This window comes from Phyllobates terribilis, unplaced genomic scaffold (assembly GCF_046119375.1).
Source record: "Phyllobates terribilis strain yellow unplaced genomic scaffold, ASM4611937v1 Scaffold_1__5_contigs__length_1240528914, whole genome shotgun sequence".
Classification (NCBI taxonomy): Eukaryota; Metazoa; Chordata; class Amphibia; order Anura; family Dendrobatidae; genus Phyllobates; species Phyllobates terribilis.
Window position 1 is genome coordinate 852121188 of NW_027362761.1, and position 19965 is coordinate 852141152.

General features: G+C 40.0%; 1 long non-coding RNA gene across 1 annotated transcript in view; it reads right to left on the bottom strand.

The window, feature by feature from the left end:
• Positions 1–19965, bottom strand: part of LOC141153555 (uncharacterized) — a 133317-nt gene that overhangs the window by 74342 nt on the left and 39010 nt on the right. The gene's annotated exons all lie outside the window — the stretch shown is intronic.

Genomic DNA, 19965 nt, shown 5'->3' on the forward strand with positions numbered 1-19965 from the left:
AAATTCCTTTATATATGTGTGAAAGTTGTCTTGTTATCCTCACTTGAAAAAAGCCTGCAAGGGGCTGAAACGTCTTATGGTAGTTTTCCTACATGTGGAATAAATGAACTGATCGAATATACGTGAGTGCCGGGCCAGCATCAGAAGGGATGGCAAAACGACCATCCTGACCACCACCAGCATGATCAGGCACATGGCAGCAAAGCACCCGACTTTGTGGGCTGAACCCCAGGGTCCAGGAACACTGTCTGCGGGTGGCACCATTGCTTCTTCCGCTGTTGTGCATGCAAGCCAATCCCCTGTCCATTGTGCATGCGAAGACGCCTCCTGCCCTGCACCTGTTGTTGCACACTCTCAAGTAGCAGCATCAGGAAGCACGTCCATGTCCTTGTCCCAGCACAGCGTTCAGTTGTCCATACCCCAGTCCTTGGAACGCAAGCGCAAATATGCAGCCAACCCCCACAGGCCACACTACTAAATTCTCACATTTCACGACTGCTTGCGCTCGAAATGTTACCTTTAGGCTCGTGGAGACGGAAGCATTCCGCAACCTGATGGCGGCAGCCGTCCCTCGGAACTCGGTCCCCAGCCGCCACTATTTCTCCCGGTGTGTCGTCCCCGCATTACACAAGCACGTGTCCCAAAACATTAGCCGTGCTCTCAACAACGCAGTTACCGGTAAAGTCCACCTAACCATGGACACGTGGACAAGTGCTTGTGGGCAGGGATGGTACATCTCACTGATGGCACACTGGGTTAACATAGTGGAAGCCGGGACCCAGTTGGACCTTGGGTCGGAACATGTCCTCCCAACGCCAAGGATTGCGGGCCCTACGTCAATCAGGGTTGATGAAGGACTACAGCTCCTGCACCTCATCCTCCTCAGCCTCCTCCTCCTCTTCAGCCTCCATCTCCGAAATGACCACATCAGTCACAAGCTGGAAGCACTGCAGCACTGCCTCGGCCAAGCGGCAACAGGCTGTGCTGAAGCTAATATGCTTTGGTGAAAAACCGCACAAGGCTGAAGAGTTGTGGACAGCTTTGAAAGAGCAGGCAAATCTGTGGCTCACACTACTAAACCTACAGCCAACCATGGTCGTGTGTGACAATGGCTGGAACCTCGTGGCGGCTCTGAGGCGAGGCGAGCTCACACACGTACCATGCCTGGCCCATGTGCTTAACCTCGTGATTCAGCGGTTTCTCAAATCCTACCCGGAGCTGCCGGATCTACTTGTTAAAGTACGCCGCCTGTGTGCCCATTTTAGAAAGTCAGCTACAGCTTCCGCCGCCCTTGCAGTGTTTCAGCAGTGTTTGCAGCTTCCGGCTCACAGACTGGTGTGTGATGTTGCCACGCGTTGGAACTCTACACTGCAGATGTTGGGAAGGATTTGTGAGCAGAAGAGGGCAGTTGATGAGTACCAGCATCAACAAGGCCGTCGGTATTCAGTTCAGACTCCTCACATAAGACCTCAGGAGTGGACATGGATGTCAGACATATGTACCATCCTCCAAAAATTTGAGGACTCTACCAAGATGGTGAGCGGCGGTGACGCCATAATTAGCGTCACCATCCCGCTTCTCTGTCTTCTAAAACGCTCTCTGCTCACAATCAAAGAGGATGCATTGCAGGCGGAGCACAATGAGATGGAGCAAGGAACCATACAGGGTGATTACACACAGCCAAGCCTCATCTCATCCCAATGTGGATTGGTTGACAATGAGGAAAAGGAGGAGGAGGAGGAAGGACAGGAGCTAGTTTCATGCACTATAGACGGTACTACCTGCACAGCTGTCATACCGTCTGTTCAGCGTGGATGGCCAGAGGACAGAGAGGAGGAGGAGGAAGAGGAGGAGAACTTGGTCAGTCATCCTCTTGGTGAGATATGATAAGATTCCGGCACTCTCAATAAATGTAGAAAATCAATAGTTGTGATACAAAAGTAGATGCTTTAATTGTTTCTCCAATATAGTTGCTCATCTAGTTGCCCAACGTTTCAACCCCACCGGGGTTTTCATCAGGGACTTCAGATAAGCTTGAAACCAGAGATTAAATTTGCTGATGACACAAAGCTAGGAGGGATAGCTAATACTAGAGAAGACAGAGAGTGGATTCAAAAAGACCTAAATAAACTGGAGCAGTGGGCAGCAACCAACAGAATGGTTTTTAACAGGGAAAAATGCAAAGTACTACATCTGGGCAATAAAAATGAAAAAAGCATATACAGAATGGGAGGAATAGAGCTAAGCAACAGTACATGTGAAAAAGACTTAGGTATACTAATAGATCATAGACTGAACATGAGTCAACAGTGTGATGCAGCAGCAAAAAAGGCAAATACAATTCTGGGATGTATTAACAGAAGCATACAGTCTAGATCACGTGAAGTCATTATCGGACTTTACTCCTCTTTGGTCAGACCTCATCTGGAATACTGTGTACAGTTTTGGGCACCACATTTTAAAAAAGACATAGACAAACTGGAGCAAGTTCAGAGAAGAGCGACCAGAATGGTGACTGGTCTGCAAACCATGTCCTATGAGGAACAGTTGCAGGATTTGGGAATGTTTAGCTTGCAAAAAAGAAGACTGAGAGGAGACTTAATAGCTGTCTACAAATATGTCAAGGGCTGTCACATTGTAGAAGGATCATCTTTATTCTCATTTGCACAAGGAAAGACTAGAAGCAATGGGATGAAACTAAATGGGAGGAGACACAGATTAGATATTAGAAAAAACTTTTTGACAGTGAGGGTGATCAATGAGTGGAACAGGCTGCCACGAGAGGTGGTGAGTTCCCCTTCAATGGACGTCTTCAAACAGAGGCTGGACAGACATCTGTTTGAGATGATTTAGTGAATCCTGCTTTGAGCAGGGGGTTGGACCAGATGACCCAGGAGGTCCCTTCCAACTCTACATTCTATGATTCTATGATTCTATGATTCTAAACATAAACACAGATATAAGTGATATTAAATAATGAAATAAAATAAAGTCTGGTGAGTCATACAATAAGCCAAGATGATACCTACAGTGCCTACAAGTAGTATTCAACCCCCTGCAGATTTATCTGGTTTGATAAGATGCAAATAAGTTAGAGCCTTCAAACTGCAAACGAGAGTAGGTTTTATGAACAGAAGCATAAATCTTACAAACCAAAAAGTTATGTTGCTCAGTTGAATTTTATTAAATTTTAAACATAAAAGTGTGGGTCAATTATTATACAACCCCTATGTTTAATATTTTGTGGAATAACCCTTGTTTGCAATTACAGCTAATAATCGTCTTTTATAAGACCTGATCAGGCCGGCACAGGTCTGTGGAGTTATCTTGGCCCACTCCTCCATGCAGATCTTCTCCAAGTTATCTAGGTTCTTTGGGTGTCTCATGTGGACTTTATTCTTGAGCTCCTTCCACAAGTTTTCAATTGGGTTAAGGTCAGGAGACTGACTAGGCCACTCCAACACCTTGACTTTTTCCCTCTTGAACCAGGCCTTGGTTTTCTTGGCTGTGTGCTTTGGGTCGTTGTCTTGTTGGAAGATGAAATTACGACCCATCTTAAGATCCTTGATGGAGGAGCGGAGGTTCTTGGCCAAAATCTCCAGGTAGGCCATGCTATCCATCTTCCCATGGATGCGGACCAGATGGCCAGGCCCCTTGGCTGAGAAACAGCCCCACAGCATGATGCTGCCACCACCATGCTTGACTGTAGGGATGGTATTCTTGGGGTCGTATGCAGTGCCATCCAGTCTCCAAACGTCACGTGTGTGGTTGGCACCAAATATCTCGATCTTGGTCTCATCAGACCATAGAACCTTGAACCAGTCTGTCTCAGAGTCCTCCAAGTGATCATGAGCAAACTGTAGACGAGCCTTGACATGACGCTTTGAAAGTAAAGGTACCATACAGGCTCGTCTGGAACGGAGACCATTGCGGTGGAGTGCGTTACTTATGGTATTGACTGAAACCAATGTCCCCACTGCCATGAGATCTTCCCGGAGCTCCTTCCTTGTTGTCCTTGGGTTAGCCTTGACTCTTCGGACAAGCCTGGCCTCGGCACGGGAGGACACTTTCAAAGGCTGTCCAGGCCGTGGAAGGCTAACAGTAGTTCCATAAGCCTTCCACTTACGGATGATGCTCCCAACAGTGGAGACAGGTAGGCCCAACTCCTTGGAAAGGGTTTTGTACCCCTTGCCAGCCTTGTGACCCTCCACGATCTTGTCTCTGATGGCCTTGGAATGCTCCTTTGTCTTTCCCATGTTGACCATGTCTGAGTGCTGTTCACAAGTTTGGGGAGGGTCTTAAATAGTCAGAAAAGGCTGGCAAAAGAGATCTTTAATCCACACATGTGAAGCTCATTATTCTTGGTGCCTGAACTACTTCTTAATACTTTAGGGGGACCAAACAGAATTCTTGTGGTTTGAGGGGTTGAATAATAAATGACACTCTGAATTAACTTTTAACGTTTTTAAAAAAAAAAAAAAAAAAAAATTTGCTGCAGTGCATTTCCCACTTCCAGGCTGATCTACAGTACAAATGTCACAATGCCAAGTTAATTCCGCATGTGTCAACCAGCTAAATCTGCAGGGGGTTGAATACTACTTGTAGGCACAATATATCAGAAAAAAATCAGGAAAAAATCCTGTTGACGAAGAAAGGGAATGGGAAGGGAAAAGGGGAATCAAAAACGAGGGGGAGGAGGGAAAAGGAAGGGTGGCCAAAGACATACCAAAATGGGTACACTTGGGACGTGGGATGGAAGAACCAGGGAAAAAAAGGGGTTAAATAGAATAGGGGATACCTAGTAGGTAGAATCCTGTAAGCTCCGATGTGGGGAGTCCTCAAATGTAGCGTGAAGAGAACTGGCAATAGATGCTGTACGTAGATGGTGGAGAAGGATATTAGCACCTTAGCTACATAAAATGGGGAATATAGGGCACAGAGGGGGAAATGACCAGTACTGTAGAAGGTAAGTGTTAGGGGTTCAATAAGAGGGTCAATCGTAAAAAGAGGTACATACCAAGGTGTAGCAGGTGATCCCTGTAGTAAGCGTTCTGGAGCTATACAAGGTAATAAGCTGTAGCGTAGTAAATATCGGCAACAAATGCTGTGAGCTAACGGTGGAAAAAGGATGTTAACCTCAGACCCTAATTCAATACACATTATAGTATACAGGGGGTATACTGACCTTTTGGTAGCTGTATCAAAAGTAGAAAAGGGGTAAGCGTTTAAGTGTACTGTTCCCTTAGGTATAGGGATTATGTGCCTATAGTCAGAGAAATATACAAGTAAAAGAGACAACCTGACACTGGATGCACAATATAGTATACAGGGGGTGTACTGACCTTATAGTAGCTATATCAGATGTAGCAAAGGGGTAAGCGTAAAGGGTTCTGTTCCCTTAGGTATAGGGAGTATGTACCTGTTGTCAGAAACTGGTCCAAGTAAGAGTGATATCCAAACATTGGATAGAGTGAAAAAGGTGCTGTAAGAAGGAAGGCACATACCTGATTGTGATAAGTGTTTCCAGCTGCCGGTTGTGGTGTGGCACTGTGTGGGTGGAAGGGGTTTAAGTAGCGATGCATGTAAGGTGCACTTCCGCTTTCCGGAGTGCGATGACGCAACATCCGGTAACGTGGAACGCAACTTCCGGTTGCGTGGAACGCATCACCGCGCATGCGCGGGATACGTTCATACAGACAGTGTCAAATAGTGGAACGCAAGTGCTGCGTTCCACTGCAAGCTATGGACATACAGGTCGTCACGCTACAAAGGGGATGGGCTATATACAGCCTGATTAAATGCGAGGTAGTATGTGGGAAAAGTGGTGGAGGAAAGGGGGAAAAAGAGGGAAGCGGAGACGGGAGAATGGAAAAAAAGGGGGAGGGAAAGAACAAAGAAAAGAAAGGGGAGGGGACCATAGGAAAGGGGACAGAGTAAATATATACAATATTATGCAAAATTATGCAATATTATACAGGCATATGAAAGTCCTAATATAATAGGTACATTTAGTAATATATTTGCTTGCTGACAAAGGAAGGATACATCCTGTTTATATGTGTAGAGTCTGGAAAGAGACAGCATAAATATAATGTCAGAAACAAAGAACAAGAATTAATGACGGTAAATATCAGTAATTGCAAAGATATCAAGGACAACATATTCCAATAAAGATATTATGAATTATTCATTCAGACATGGATCTCATATTCTCTGTTGAGACCATGGGGTTCTAGTGTCTTTAAGGTAAAAATCCAGAAGGCCTCTCTCTCTTTTAGTTTCTGGATTCTATTTCCCCCCCCTCCTACTGAACGGAACGTGATCAATGACTTGAAAACGGAGTTGTGCAATGGAATGATGGTAGGTGAGAAAATGGTTGGGGATGGGTAATAGGTTGTATTTGCACCGGATAGTTGACTTATGTTTACTGATGGGGTCTCGGATGTGCTGCGTGGTTTCCCCAACATATCCCAGACCACACGGGCATTTAATTAAGTATACAACAAAAGAGGATTCGCACGTGAAATATCCCTTGATTGGGAACCTCTTGCCTGTCAAGGGGTGGGTAAATGAATTACCGGAAGTCACGTTAGAGCATTGGCGATATCCCAAACATGGGAAATTGCCTAGGCGAGGTGTTGCCAGCGTCATCTGGTGTGTTCTTGTCTGGAAGCTACCAATGTCGGCTCGCACTAACCTGTCCCTCAAGTTGGATGATCTCTTATTGCATACCAGGACCGGCTGTTGGAAATCTGTTATACTCGGATAGCATCTGCTGAGTATTGGCCAATGGACCCTGAGGATGTTCCGGATCAGGGTCTGGTATGGATGGTAGGTGTTCACAAAAATCATCCGATTTGTCACTGGTGTGCGTTGTCGGGGATCAAGTGGCGGAAAGGCTATTGAAGATGGGTATCCCCTGTTGATAAATTTGTGTCCCATTTCTATGTGACTTCTGGTCTGTAATGATGGATCCGAAACTATTCTCCTGACTCTAGTGTGTTGGGAAATGGGAGGAGAGTTTTTAACATGTCGGGGATGGCAACTGGTGTAATGTAATAGGCTATTACAATCTGTGGGTTTAACAAAGAGATCTGTTGTAAAGTGTCTACTGTTGTCCATGCTAACTGTAACGTCGAGAAAATTGATAAGGTATCTGTCATAGTTCATTGTGAAAGAAATCTGGGGTGTGCAATTATTCAAGTAGGTGACAAATTCCTTAAGCTCCGTTTCAGTATTGTCCCAGATGACGAAAACGTCATCAATGTAGCGTTTCCATGTTATGATGCCTGGTGATGTGTTAGTTGTAAATGACAAATATTGTTCTTCGAAATGTGCCATAAAAATATTGGCATAGGGAGGGGCCATGTTGGACCTCATGGCTGTCCCTCGCTTTTGCAAATAAAATTTGTCCCCAAACAGAAAGAAGTTGTTGTGTAGAATAATATGTGATAAGTCTATGCAAAGGTCTTTGCGTGACTGTGGGTAATCACTGTATTTATCCAAGAACCATTTATAGTGCCTCAAGGCCAAGATTGTGATCGATTGATGTATATAGGCTATTTACATCTAGCGTAACTAGAATGGATCCTGGAGGAATGGCCCCCAGATGGTGAAGATGTGACAGGAAATCAGAAGAGTCTTTGATATATGATGGAATGGCCAGTAGGAGTGGTGTCAGAATCTTTTCTACTGTTTTGGCAAGTGGAGATAAGAGTGAGTCGGTAGATGCCACTATTGGACGCCATGGGGGAAATTGCAGGTTCTTATGGATTTTGGGAAGCATGTAGAAGACTGGTGTGATGGGGTGTGTATTAATCAAGTACTCGGATAGCTTTTGATCAATGATTCCCCGGCTGAATAGTGTCTCTACTAGAGATGAGCGTTGTTCGACTCGAACTGTTCGCCAATCTCAAATTCGAGCTGTTTTGGGCGGTGTTCGAGCCGTTTGGCGAACACGAACGATTTGAGAAAAATTCGGCTGTTCGAGGTTATGTTCGATAACTGTTTGTGCACCAAAATCATAACTGGATTTTTTCTCAGTAATGATGAAAATTAATGTTAATACGCAGTTTGAGTGTACAGCGGGGCGGGGGGAGGGGCAGGGGATGGATCTCTGCAGGAATAATGAAGATCTCCATTTTTTTTTCTCTTTCCCGCATTTACAGTGGGGAGGTGCAATCTGTCAGCCTATCAGCAGCGCACACACGGAGCGAAGTGCTTTTTTTCACACAAGCAAGGGCATGTGTCATTGGCAGTGTATGTCACATGTCTTTGCCCTATAAGACCCAGCCATTTTCCCCGTCGCCACCATTTTCTCACTGCTGCAGCTGCGTGTTAGACGGCACCGCTGTTGCTGTGTGCGCTATACCTTGTTAATTTCAAGCCAATTTTCGCACAAATCTACAGATAGCTTGGGAGTAGGGAATAGTTGTGATTGCAGTCCTTTTAAGGACTAGGTTACAGCATTTCCTACGACTTTTATCAGGCTGGTCTGTGCTCTTAAATAGATAGGTTGTGGGAGTAAAGACTAATTGTAATTGCAGTCCTTTTCAGGACTAAGTTACATTAGTTCCTATCAGTTTTTGCCAGGCAGGTCTGTGCCAGTGCTGTGCAAGTTTTTTTCACAGCATTTGGCTGAATCTAGCAAAGCTAATCCTTTTTGGCCTATTGCAGAGTGTGTTAGTCAGTGGAGTAGCCTATCTGTGTTGCAAGATACACCACCTGTGTATAGAATACCAATTTTTTTACTGCACCTAGTGAAGTAAAACCTTTTGGACATAGCATCATTCTATTAGTCCATCTATACTGACCTCCATAAGGTTGCAAATTGAATATAATTTTTTTTTGCATCTAGCTCTGAAAAAATATTTGGGCTTCTAGCAGTGTGTGGGACTTGTTCTATTAGTCCATCTATACTGACCTCCATCAGGTTGCAAATTAAAAATATTTTTTTGTCTGCATCTAGCTCTGAAAAAATATTTGGCCTTCTAGCAGTGTGTGGGACTTTCTCTATTAGTCCATCTATACTGACCTCCATCAGGATACAAATTAAAAATAAATTTTATCTGCATCTAGCTCTGAAAAAATATTTGGGCTTCTAGCAGTGTGTGGGACTTGTTCTATTAGTCCATCTATACTGACCTCCATCAGGTTGCAAATTAAAAATTATTTTTATCTGCATCTAGCTCTGAAAAAATATTTGGCCTTCTAGCAGTGTGTGGGACTTGTTCTATTAGTCCATCTATACTGACTTCCATCAGGTTGCAAATTAAAAATAATTTTTTGTCTGCATCTAGCTCTGAAAAAATATTTGACCTTCTAGCAGTGTATGGGACTTGGTCTATTAGTCCATCTATACTGACCTCCATCAGGTTGCAAATTGAATATAATTTTTTTCAGCATCTAGCTCTGAAAAAATATTTGTCCTTCTAGCAGTGTGTGGGACTTGTTCTACTAGTCCAGCTATACTGACCTCCATCAGGTTGCAAATTCAAAATAATTTTTTGTCTGCATCTAGCTCTGAAAAAATATTTGGACTTCTAGCAGTGTGTGGGACTTGTTCTATTAGTCCATCTATACTGAACTCCATCAGGTTGCAAACTGAATATAATTTTTTTCTGCATCTACCTCTGAAAAAATATTTGGGCTTCTAGCAGTGTGTGGGACTTGTTTTATTAGTCCATCTATACTGACCTCCATCAGGTTGCAAATTAAAAATAATTTTTATCTGCATCTAGCTCTGAAAAAATATTTGGCCTTCTAGCAGTGTGTGGGACTTGTTCTATTAGTCCATCTATACTGACCTCCATCAGGTTGCAAATTCAAAATATTTTTTTGTCTGCATCTAGCTCTGAAAAAATATTTGGGCTTCTAGCAGTGTGTGGGACTTGTTCTATTAGTCCATCTATACTGACCTCCATCAGGTTGCAAATTAAAAATATTTTTTTGTCTGCATCTAGCTCTGAAAAAATATTTGGCCTTCTAGCAGTGTGTGGGACTTGGTCTATTAGTCCATCTATACTGACCTCCATCAGGTTGCAAATTAAAAATATTTTTTTGTCTGCATCTAGCTCTGAAAAAATATTTGGCCTTCTAGCAGTGTGTGGGACTTGTTCTATTAGTCCATCTATACTGACTTCCATCAGGTTGCAAATTAAAAATAATTTTTATCTGCATCTAGCTCTGAAAAAAATATTTGGGCTTCTAGCAGTGTGTGGGACTTGTTCTATTAGTCCATCTATACTGACCTCCATCAGGTTGCAAATTAAAAATTATTTTTATCTGCATCTAGCTCTGAAAAAATATTTGGCCTTCTAGCAGTGTGTGGGACTTGTTCTATTAGTCCATCTATACTGACCTCCATCAGGTTTCAAATTAAAAATAATTTTTTTGTCTGCATCTATCTCTGAAAAAATATTTGGCCTTCTAGCAGTGTGTGGGACTTGTTCTATTAGTCCATCTATACTGACCTCCATCAGGTTGCAAATTGAATATAATTTTTTTCTACATCTAGCTCTGAAAAAATATTTGGCCTTCTAGCAGTGTGTGGGACTTGTTGTATTAGTCCATCTATACTGACCTCCATCAGGTTGCAAATTCAAAATAATTTTTTGTCTGCATCTAGCTCTGAAAAAATATTTGGGCTTCTAGCAGTGTGTGGGACTTGTTCTATTAGTCCATCTATACTGACCTCCATCAGGTTGCAAATTAAAAATATTTTTTTGTCTACATCTAGCTCTGAAAAAATATTTGGCCTTCTAGCAGTGTGTGGGACTTGTTCTATTAGTCCATCTATACTGACCTCCATCAGGTTGCAAATTGAAAATAATTTTTTGTCTGCATCTATCTCTGAAAAAATATTTGGCCTTCTAGCAGTGTGTGGGACTTGTTCTATTAGTCCATCTATACTGACCTCCATCAGGTTGCAAATTGAATATAATTTTTTTCTGAATCTAGCTCTGAAAAAATGTTTGGCCTTCTAGCAGTGTGTGGGACTTGTTCTATTAGTCCATCTATACTGACCTCCATCAGGTTGCAAATTCAAAATAATTTTTTGTCTGCATCTAGCTCTGAAAAAATATTTGGGCTTCTAGCAGTGTGTGGGACTTGTTCTATTAGTCCATCTATACTGACCTCCATCAGGTTGCAAATTAAAAATATTTTTTTGTCTGCATCTAGCTCTGAAATAATATTTGGCCTTCTAGCAGTGTGTGGAACTTGGTCTATTAGTCCATCTATACTGACCTCCATCAGGTTGCAAATTAAAAATATTTTTTGTCTGCATCTAGCTCTGAAAAAATATTTGGCCTTCTAGCAGTTTGTGGGACTTGTGCTATTTGTCCATCTATACTGACCTCCATCAGGTTGCAAATTAAAAATAATTTTTATATGCATCTAGCTCTGAAAAAAGATTTGGGCTTCTAGCAGTGTGTGGGACTTGCTCTATTAGTCCATCTATACTGACCTCCATCAGGTTGCAAATTAAAAATTATTTTCATCTGCATCTAGCTCTGAAAAAATATTTGGCCTTCTAGCAGTGTGTGGGACTTGTTCTATTAGTCCATCTATACTGACCTCCATCAGGTTGCAAATTAAAAATAATTTTTTGTCTTCATCTATCTCTGAAAAAATATTTGGCCTTCTAGCAGTGTGTGGGACTTGTTCTATTAGTCCATCTATACTGACCTCCATCAGGTTGCAAATTGAATATAATTTTTTCTGCATCTAGCTCTGAAAAAATATTTGTACTTCTAGCAGTGTGTGGGACTTGTTCTACTAGTCCATCTATACTGACCTCCATCAGGTTGCAAATTCAAAATAATTTTTTGTCTACATCTAGCTCTGAAAAAATATTTGGCCTTCTAGCAGTGTGTGGGACTTGTTCTACTAGTCCATCTATACTGACCTCCATCAGGTTGCAAATTCAAAATAATTTTTTGTCTACATCTATCTCTGAAAAAATATTTGGCCTTCTAGCAGTGTGTGGGACTTGTTCTATTAGTCCATCTATACTGACCTCCATCAGGTTGCAAACTGAATATAATTTTTCTCTGCATCTACCTCTGAAAAAATATTTGGGCTTCTAGCAGTGTGTGGGACTTGTTTTATTAGTCCATCTATAGTGACCTTCATCAGGTTGCAAACTGAATATAATTCTTTTCTGCATCTAGCTCTGAAAAAATATTTGGGCTTCTAGCAGTGTGTGGGACTTGTTCTACTAGTCCATCTATACTGACCTCCATCAGGTTGCAAATTAAAAATAATTTTTATCTGCATCTAGCTCTGAAAAAATATTTGGGCTTCTAGCAGTGTGTGGGACTTGTTCTATTAGTCCATCTATACTGACCTCCATCAGGTTGCAAATTAAAAATTATTTTTATCTGCATCTAGCTCTGAAAAAATATTTGGCCTTCTAGCAGTGTGTGGGACTTGTTCTATTAGTCCATCTATACTGACCTCCATCAGGTTGCAAATTAAAAATAATTTTTTGTCTGCATCTATCTCTCAAAAAATATTTGGCCTTCTAGCAGTGTGTGGGACTTGTTCTATTAGTCCATCTATACTGACCTCCATCAGGTTGCAAATTGAATATAATTTTTTTCGGCATCTAGCTCTGAAAAAATATTTGTCCTTCTAGCAGTGTGTGGGACTTGTTCTACTAGTCCATCTATACTGACCTCCATCAGGTTGCAAATTCAAAATAATTTTTTGTCTGCATCTAGCTCTGAAAAAATATTTGGCCTTCTAGCAGTGTGTGGGACTTGTTCTATTAGTCCATCTATACTGACCTCCATCAGGTTGCAAACTGAATATAATTTTTTTCTGCATCTACCTCTGAAAAAATATTTCGGCTTCTAGCAGTGTGTGGGACTTGTTTTATTAGTCCATCTATACTGACCTCCATCAGGTTGCAAATTAAAAATAATTTTTATCTGCATCTAGCTCTGAAAAAATATTTGGCCTTCTAGCAGTGTGTGGGACTTGTTCTATTAGTCCATCTATACTGACCTCCATCAGGTTGCAAATTGAATATAATTTTTTTCTGCATCTAGCTCTGAAAAAATATTTGTCCTTCTAGCAGTGTGTGGGACTTGTTCTACTAGTCCATCTATACTGACCTCCATCAGGTTGCAAATTAAAAATAATTTTTATCTGCATCTAGCTCTGAAAAAATATTTGGGCTTCTAGCAGTGTGTGGGACTTGTTCTATTAGTCCATCTATACTGACCTCCATCAGGTTGCAAATTAAAAATAATTTTTTGTCTGCATCTATCTCTGAAAAAATATTTGGCCTTCTAGCAGTGTGTGGGACTTGTTCTATTAGTCCATCTATACTGACCTCCATCAGGTTGCAAATTGAATATAATTTTTTTCTGCATCTAGCTCTGAAAAAATATTTGTCCTTCTAGCAGTGTGTGGGACTTGTTCTACTAGTCCATCTATACTGACCTCCATCAGGTTGCAAATTCAAAATAATTTTTTGTCTGCATCTAGCTCTGAAAAAATATTTGGGCTTCTAGCAGTGTGTGGGACTTGTTCTATTAGTCCATCTATACTGACCTCCATCAGGTTGCAAATTAAAAATATTTTTTTGTCTGCATCTAGCTCTGAAATAATATTTGGCCTTCTAGCAGTGTGTGGAACTTGGTCTATTAGTCCATCTATACTGACCTCCATCAGGTTGCAAATTAAAAATATTTTTTGTCTGCATCTAGCTCTGAAAAAATATTTGGCCTTCTAGCAGTGTGTGGGACTTGTGCTATTTGTCCATCTATACTGACCTCCATCAGGTTGCAAATTAAAAATAATTTTTATATGCATCTAGCTCTGAAAAAAGATTTGGGCTTCTAGCAGTGTGTGGGACTTGCTCTATTAGTCCATCTATACTGACCTCCATCAGGTTGCAAATTAAAAATTATTTTCATCTGCATCTAGCTCTGAAAAAATATTTGGCCTTCTAGCAGTGTGTGGGACTTGTTCTATTAGTCCATCTATACTGACCTCCATCAGGTTGCAAATTAAAAATAATTTTTTGTCTCCATCTATCTCTGAAAAAATATTTGGCCTTCTAGCAGTGTGTGGGACTTGTTCTATTAGTCCATCTATACTGACCTCCATCAGGTTGCAAATTGAATATAATTTTTTCTGCATCTAGCTCTGAAAAAATATTTGTACTTCTAGCAGTGTGTGGGACTTGTTCTACTAGTCCATCTATACTGACCTCCATCAGGTTGCAAATTCAAAATAATTTTTTGTCTACATCTAGCTCTGAAAAAATATTTGGCCTTCTAGCAGTGTGTGGGACTTGTTCTACTAGTCCATCTATACTGACCTCCATCAGGTTGCAAATTCAAAATAATTTTTTGTCTACATCTATCTCTGAAAAAATATTTGGCCTTCTAGCAGTGTGTGGGACTTGTTCTATTAGTCCATCTATACTGACCTCCATCAGGTTGCAAACTGAATATAATTTTTCTCTGCATCTACCTCTGAAAAAATATTTGGGCTTCTAGCAGTGTGTGGGACTTGTTTTATTAGTCCATCTATAGTGACCTTCATCAGGTTGCAAACTGAATATAATTTTTTTCTGCATCTAGCTCTGAAAAAATATTTGGGCTTCTAGCAGTGTGTGGGACTTGTTCTACTAGTCCATCTATACTGACCTCCATCAGGTTGCAAATTAAAAATAATTTTTATCTGCATCTAGCTCTGAAAAAATATTTGGGCTTCTAGCAGTGTGTGGGACTTGTTCTATTAGTCCATCTATACTGACCTCCATCAGGTTGCAAATTAAAAATTATTTTTATCTGCATCTAGCTCTGAAAAAATATTTGGCCTTCTAGCAGTGTGTGGGACTTGTTCTATTAGTCCATCTATACTGACCTCCATCAGGTTGCAAATTAAAAATAATTTTTTGTCTGCATCTATCTCTCAAAAAATATTTGGCCTTCTAGCAGTGTGTGGGACTTGTTCTATTAGTCCATCTATACTGACCTCCATCAGGTTGCAAATTGAATATAATTTTTTTCGGCATCTAGCTCTGAAAAAATATTTGTCCTTCTAGCAGTGTGTGGGACTTGTTCTACTAGTCCATCTATACTGACCTCCATCAGGTTGCAAATTCAAAAGAATTTTTTGTCTGCATCTAGCTCTGAAAAAATATTTGGCCTTCTAGCAGTGTGTGGGACTTGTTCTATTAGTCCATCTATACTGACCTCCATCAGGTTGCAAACTGAATATAATTTTTTTCTGCATCTACCTCTGAAAAAATATTTGGGCTTCTAGCAGTGTGTGGGACTTGTTTTATTAGTCCATCTATACTGACCTCCATCAGGTTGCAAATTAAAAATAATTTTTATCTGCATCTAGCTCTGAAAAAATATTTGGCCTTCTAGCAGTGTGTGGGACTTGTTCTATTAGTCCATCTATACTGACCTCCATCAGGTTGCAAATTGAATATAATTTTTTTCTGCATCTAGCTCTGAAAAAATATTTGTCCTTCTAGCAGTGTGTGGGACTTGTTCTACTAGTCCATCTATACTGACCTCCATCAGGTTGCAAATTAAAAATAATTTTTATCTGCATCTAGCTCTGAAAAAATATTTGGGCTTCTAGCAGTGTGTGGGACTTGTTCTATTAGTCCATCTATACTGACCTCCATCAGGTTGCAAATTAAAAATAATTTTTTGTCTGCATCTATCTCTGAAAAAATATTTGGCCTTCTAGCAGTGTGTGGGACTTGTTCTATTAGTCCATCTATACTGACCTCCATCAGGTTGCAAATTGAATATAATTTTTTTCTGCATCTAGCTCTGAAAAAATATTTGTCCTTCTAGCAGTGTGTGGGACTTGTTCTACTAGTCCATCTATACTGACCTCCATCAGGTTGCAAATTCAAAATAATTTTTTGTCTGCATCTAGCTCTGAAAAAATATTTGGCCTTCTAGCAGTGTGTGGGACTTGTTCTATTAGTCCATCTATACTGACCTCCATCAGGTTGCAAACTGAATATACTTTTTTTCTGCATCTACCTTTGAAAAAATATTTGGGCTTCTAGCAGTGTGTGGGACTTGTTTTATTAGTCCATCTATACTGACCTCCATCAGGTTGCAAATTAAAAATAATTTTTATCTGCATCTAGCTCTGAAAAAATATTTGGCCTTCTAGCAGTGTGTGGGACTTGTTCTATTAGTCCATCTATACTGACCTCCATCAGGTTGCAAATTGAATATCATTTTTTTCTGCATCTAGCTCTGAAAAAATATTTGTCCTTCTAGCAGTGTGTGGGACTTGTTCTACTAGTCCATCTATACTGACCTCCATCAGGTTGCAAATTAAAAATAATTTTTATCTGCATCTAGCTCTGAAAAAATATTTGTCCTTCTAGGTGTGTGTGACTTTTTCTACTAGTCCATCTATACTGACCTCCATCAGGTTGCAAATTAAAAATTATTTTCATCTGCATCTAGCTCTGAAAAAATATTTGGCCTTCTAGCAGTGTGTGGGACTTGTTCTATTAGTCCATCTATACTGACCTCCATCAGGTTGCAAATTAAAAATAATTTTTTGTCTCCATCTATCTCTGAAAAAATATTTGGCCTTCTAGCAGTGTGTGGGACTTGTTCTATTAGTCCATCTATACTGACCTCCATCAGGTTGCAAATTGAATATAATTTTTTTCTGCATCTAGCTCTGAAAAAATATTTGTACTTCTAGCAGTGTGTGGGACTTGTTCTACTAGTCCATCTATACTGACCTCCATCAGGTTGCAAATTCAAAATAATTTTTTGTCTACATCTAGTTCTGAAAAAATATTTGGCCTTCTAGCAGTGTGTGGGACTTGTTCTATTAGTCCATCTATACTGACCTCCATCAGGTTGCAAATTAAAAATAATTTTTTGTCTGCATCTATCTCTGAAAAAATATTTGGCCTTCTAGCAGTGTGTGGGACTTGTTCTATTAGTCCATCTATACTGACCTCCATCAGGTTGCAAACTGAATATAATTTTTCTCTGCATCTACCTCTGAAAAAAGATTTGGGCTTCTAGCAGTGTGTGGGACTTGTTTTATTAGTCCATCTATACTGACCTCCATCAGGTTGCAAACTGAATATAATTTTTTTCTGCATCTACCTCTGAAAAAATATTTGGACTTCTAGCAGTGTGTGGGACTTGTTCTACTAGTCCATCTATACTGACCTCCATCAGGTTGCAAATTAAAAATAATTTTTATCTGCATCTAGCTCTGAAAAAATATTTGGGCTTCTAGCAGTGTGTGGGACTTCTTCTATTAGTCCATCTATACTGACCTCCATCAGGTTGCAAATTAAAAATTATTTTTATCTGCATCTAGCTCTGAAAAAATATTTGGCCTTCTAGCAGTGTGTGGGACTTGTTCTATTAGTCCATCTATACTGACCTCCATCAGGTTGCAAATTAAAAATAATTTTTTGTCTGCATCTATCTCTGAAAAAATATTTGGCCTTCTAGCAGTGTGTGGGACTTGTTCTATTAGTCCATCTATACTGACCTCCATCAGGTTGCAAATTGAATATAATTTTTTTCTGCATCTAGCTCTGAAAAAATATTTGTCCTTCTAGCAGTGTGTGGGACTTGTTCTACTAGTCCATCTATACTGACCTCCATCAGGTTGCAAATTAAAAATAATTTTTGTCTCCATCTATCTCTGAAAAAATATTTGGCCTTCTAGCAGTGTGTGGGACTTGTTCTATTAGTCCATCTATACTGACCTCCATCAGGTTGCAAACTGAATATAATTTTTTTCTGCATCTACCTCTGAAAAAATATTTGGGCTTCTAGCAGTGTGTGGGACTTGTTCTATTAGTCCATCTATACTGACCTCCATCAGGTTGCAAATTAAAAATAATTTTTATCTGCATCTAGCTCTGAAAAAATATTTGTCCTTCTAGGTGTGTGTGACTTTTTCTACTAGTCCATCTATACTGACCTCCATCAGGTTGCAAATTAAAAATTATTTTCATCTGCATCTAGCTCTGAAAAAATATTTGGCCTTCTAGCAGTGTGTGGGACTTGTTCTATTAGTCCATCTATACTGACCTCCATCAGGTTGCAAATTGAATATAATTTTTTTCTGCATCTAGCTCTGAACAAATATTTGTCCTTCTAGCAGTGTGTGGGACTTGTTCTACTAGTCCATCTATACTGACCTCCATCAGGTTGCAAATTCAAAATAATTTTTTTCTGCATCTAGCTCTGAAAAAATATTTGGCCTTCTAGCAGTGTGTGGGACTTGTTCTATTAGTCCATCTATACTGACCTCCATCAGGTTGCAAACTGAATATACTTTTTTTCTGCATCTACCTCTGAAAAAATATTTGGGCTTCTAGCAGTGTGTGGGACTTGTTTTATTAGTCCATTTATACTGACCTCCATCAGGTTGCAAATTAAAAATAATTTTTATCTGCATCTAGCTCTGAAAAAATATTTGGCCTTCTAGCAGTGTGTGGGACTTGTTCTATTAGTCCATCTATACTGACCTCCATCAGGTTGCAAATTGAATATCATTTTTTTCTGCATCTAGCTCTGAAAAAATATTTGTCCTTCTAGCAGTGTGTGGGACTTGTTCTACTAGTCCATCTATACTGACCTCCATCAGGTTGCAAATTAAAAATAATTTTTATCTGCATCTAGCTCTGAAAAAATATTTGGGCTTCTAGCAGTGTGTGGGACTTGTTCTATTAGTCCATCTATACTGACCTCCATCAGGCTGCAAATTAAAAATATTTTTTTGTCTGCATCTAGCTCTGAAAAAATATTTGGCCTTCTAGCAGTGTGTGGAACTTGGTCTATTAGTCCATCTATACTGACCTCCATCAGGTTGCAAATTAAAATTATTTTTTTGTCTGCATCTAGCTCTGAAAAAATATTTGGCCTTCTAGCAGTGTGTGAGTCTTGTTCTATTAGTCCATCTATACTGACCTCCATCAGGTTGCAAATTAAAAATAATTTTTATCTGCATCTAGCTCTGAAAAAATATTTGGGCTTCTAGCAGTGTGTGGGACTTGTTCTATTAGTCCATCTATACTGACCTCCATCAGGTTGCAAATTAAAAATTATTTTTATCTCCATCTAGCTCTGAAAAAATATTTGGCCTTCTAGCAGTGTGTGGGACTTGTTCTATTAGTCCATCTATACTGACCTCCATCAGGTTGCAAATTAAAAATATTTTTTTGTCTGCATCCAGCTCTGAAAAAATATTTGGCCTTCTAGCAGTGTGTGGGACTTGTTCTACTAGTCCATTTATACTGACCTCCATCAGGTTGCAAATTGAATATAATTTTTTTCTGCATCTAGCTCTGAAAAAATATTTGTCCTTCTAGCAGTCTGTGGGACTTGTTCTACTAGTCCATCTATACTGACCTCCATCAGGTTGCAAATTCAAAATAATTTTTTGTCTGCATCTAGCTCTGAAAAAATATTTGGCCTTCTAGCAGTGTGTGGGACTTGTTCTATTAGTCCATCTATACTGACCTCCATCAGGTTGCAAACTGAATATAATTTTTTTCTGCATCTACCACTGAAAAAATATTTGGCCTTCTAGCAGTGTGTGGGACTTGTTCTATTAGTCCATCTATACTGACCTCCATCAGGTTGCAAATTGAATATAATTTTTTTCTGCATCTACCTCTGAAAAAATATTTGGGCTTCTAGCAGTGTGTGGGACTTGTTTTATTAGTCCATCTATACTGACCTCCATCAGGTTGCAAATTAAAAATAATTTTTATCTGCATCTAGCTCTGAAAAATATTTGGCCTTCTAGCAGTGTGTGGGACTTGTTCTATTAGTCCATCTATACTGACGTCCATCAGGTTGCAAATTGAATATAATTTTTTTCTGCATCTATCTCTGAAAAAATATTTGTCCTTCTAGCAGTGTGTCGGACTTGTTCTACTAGTCCATCTATACTGACCTCCATCAGGTT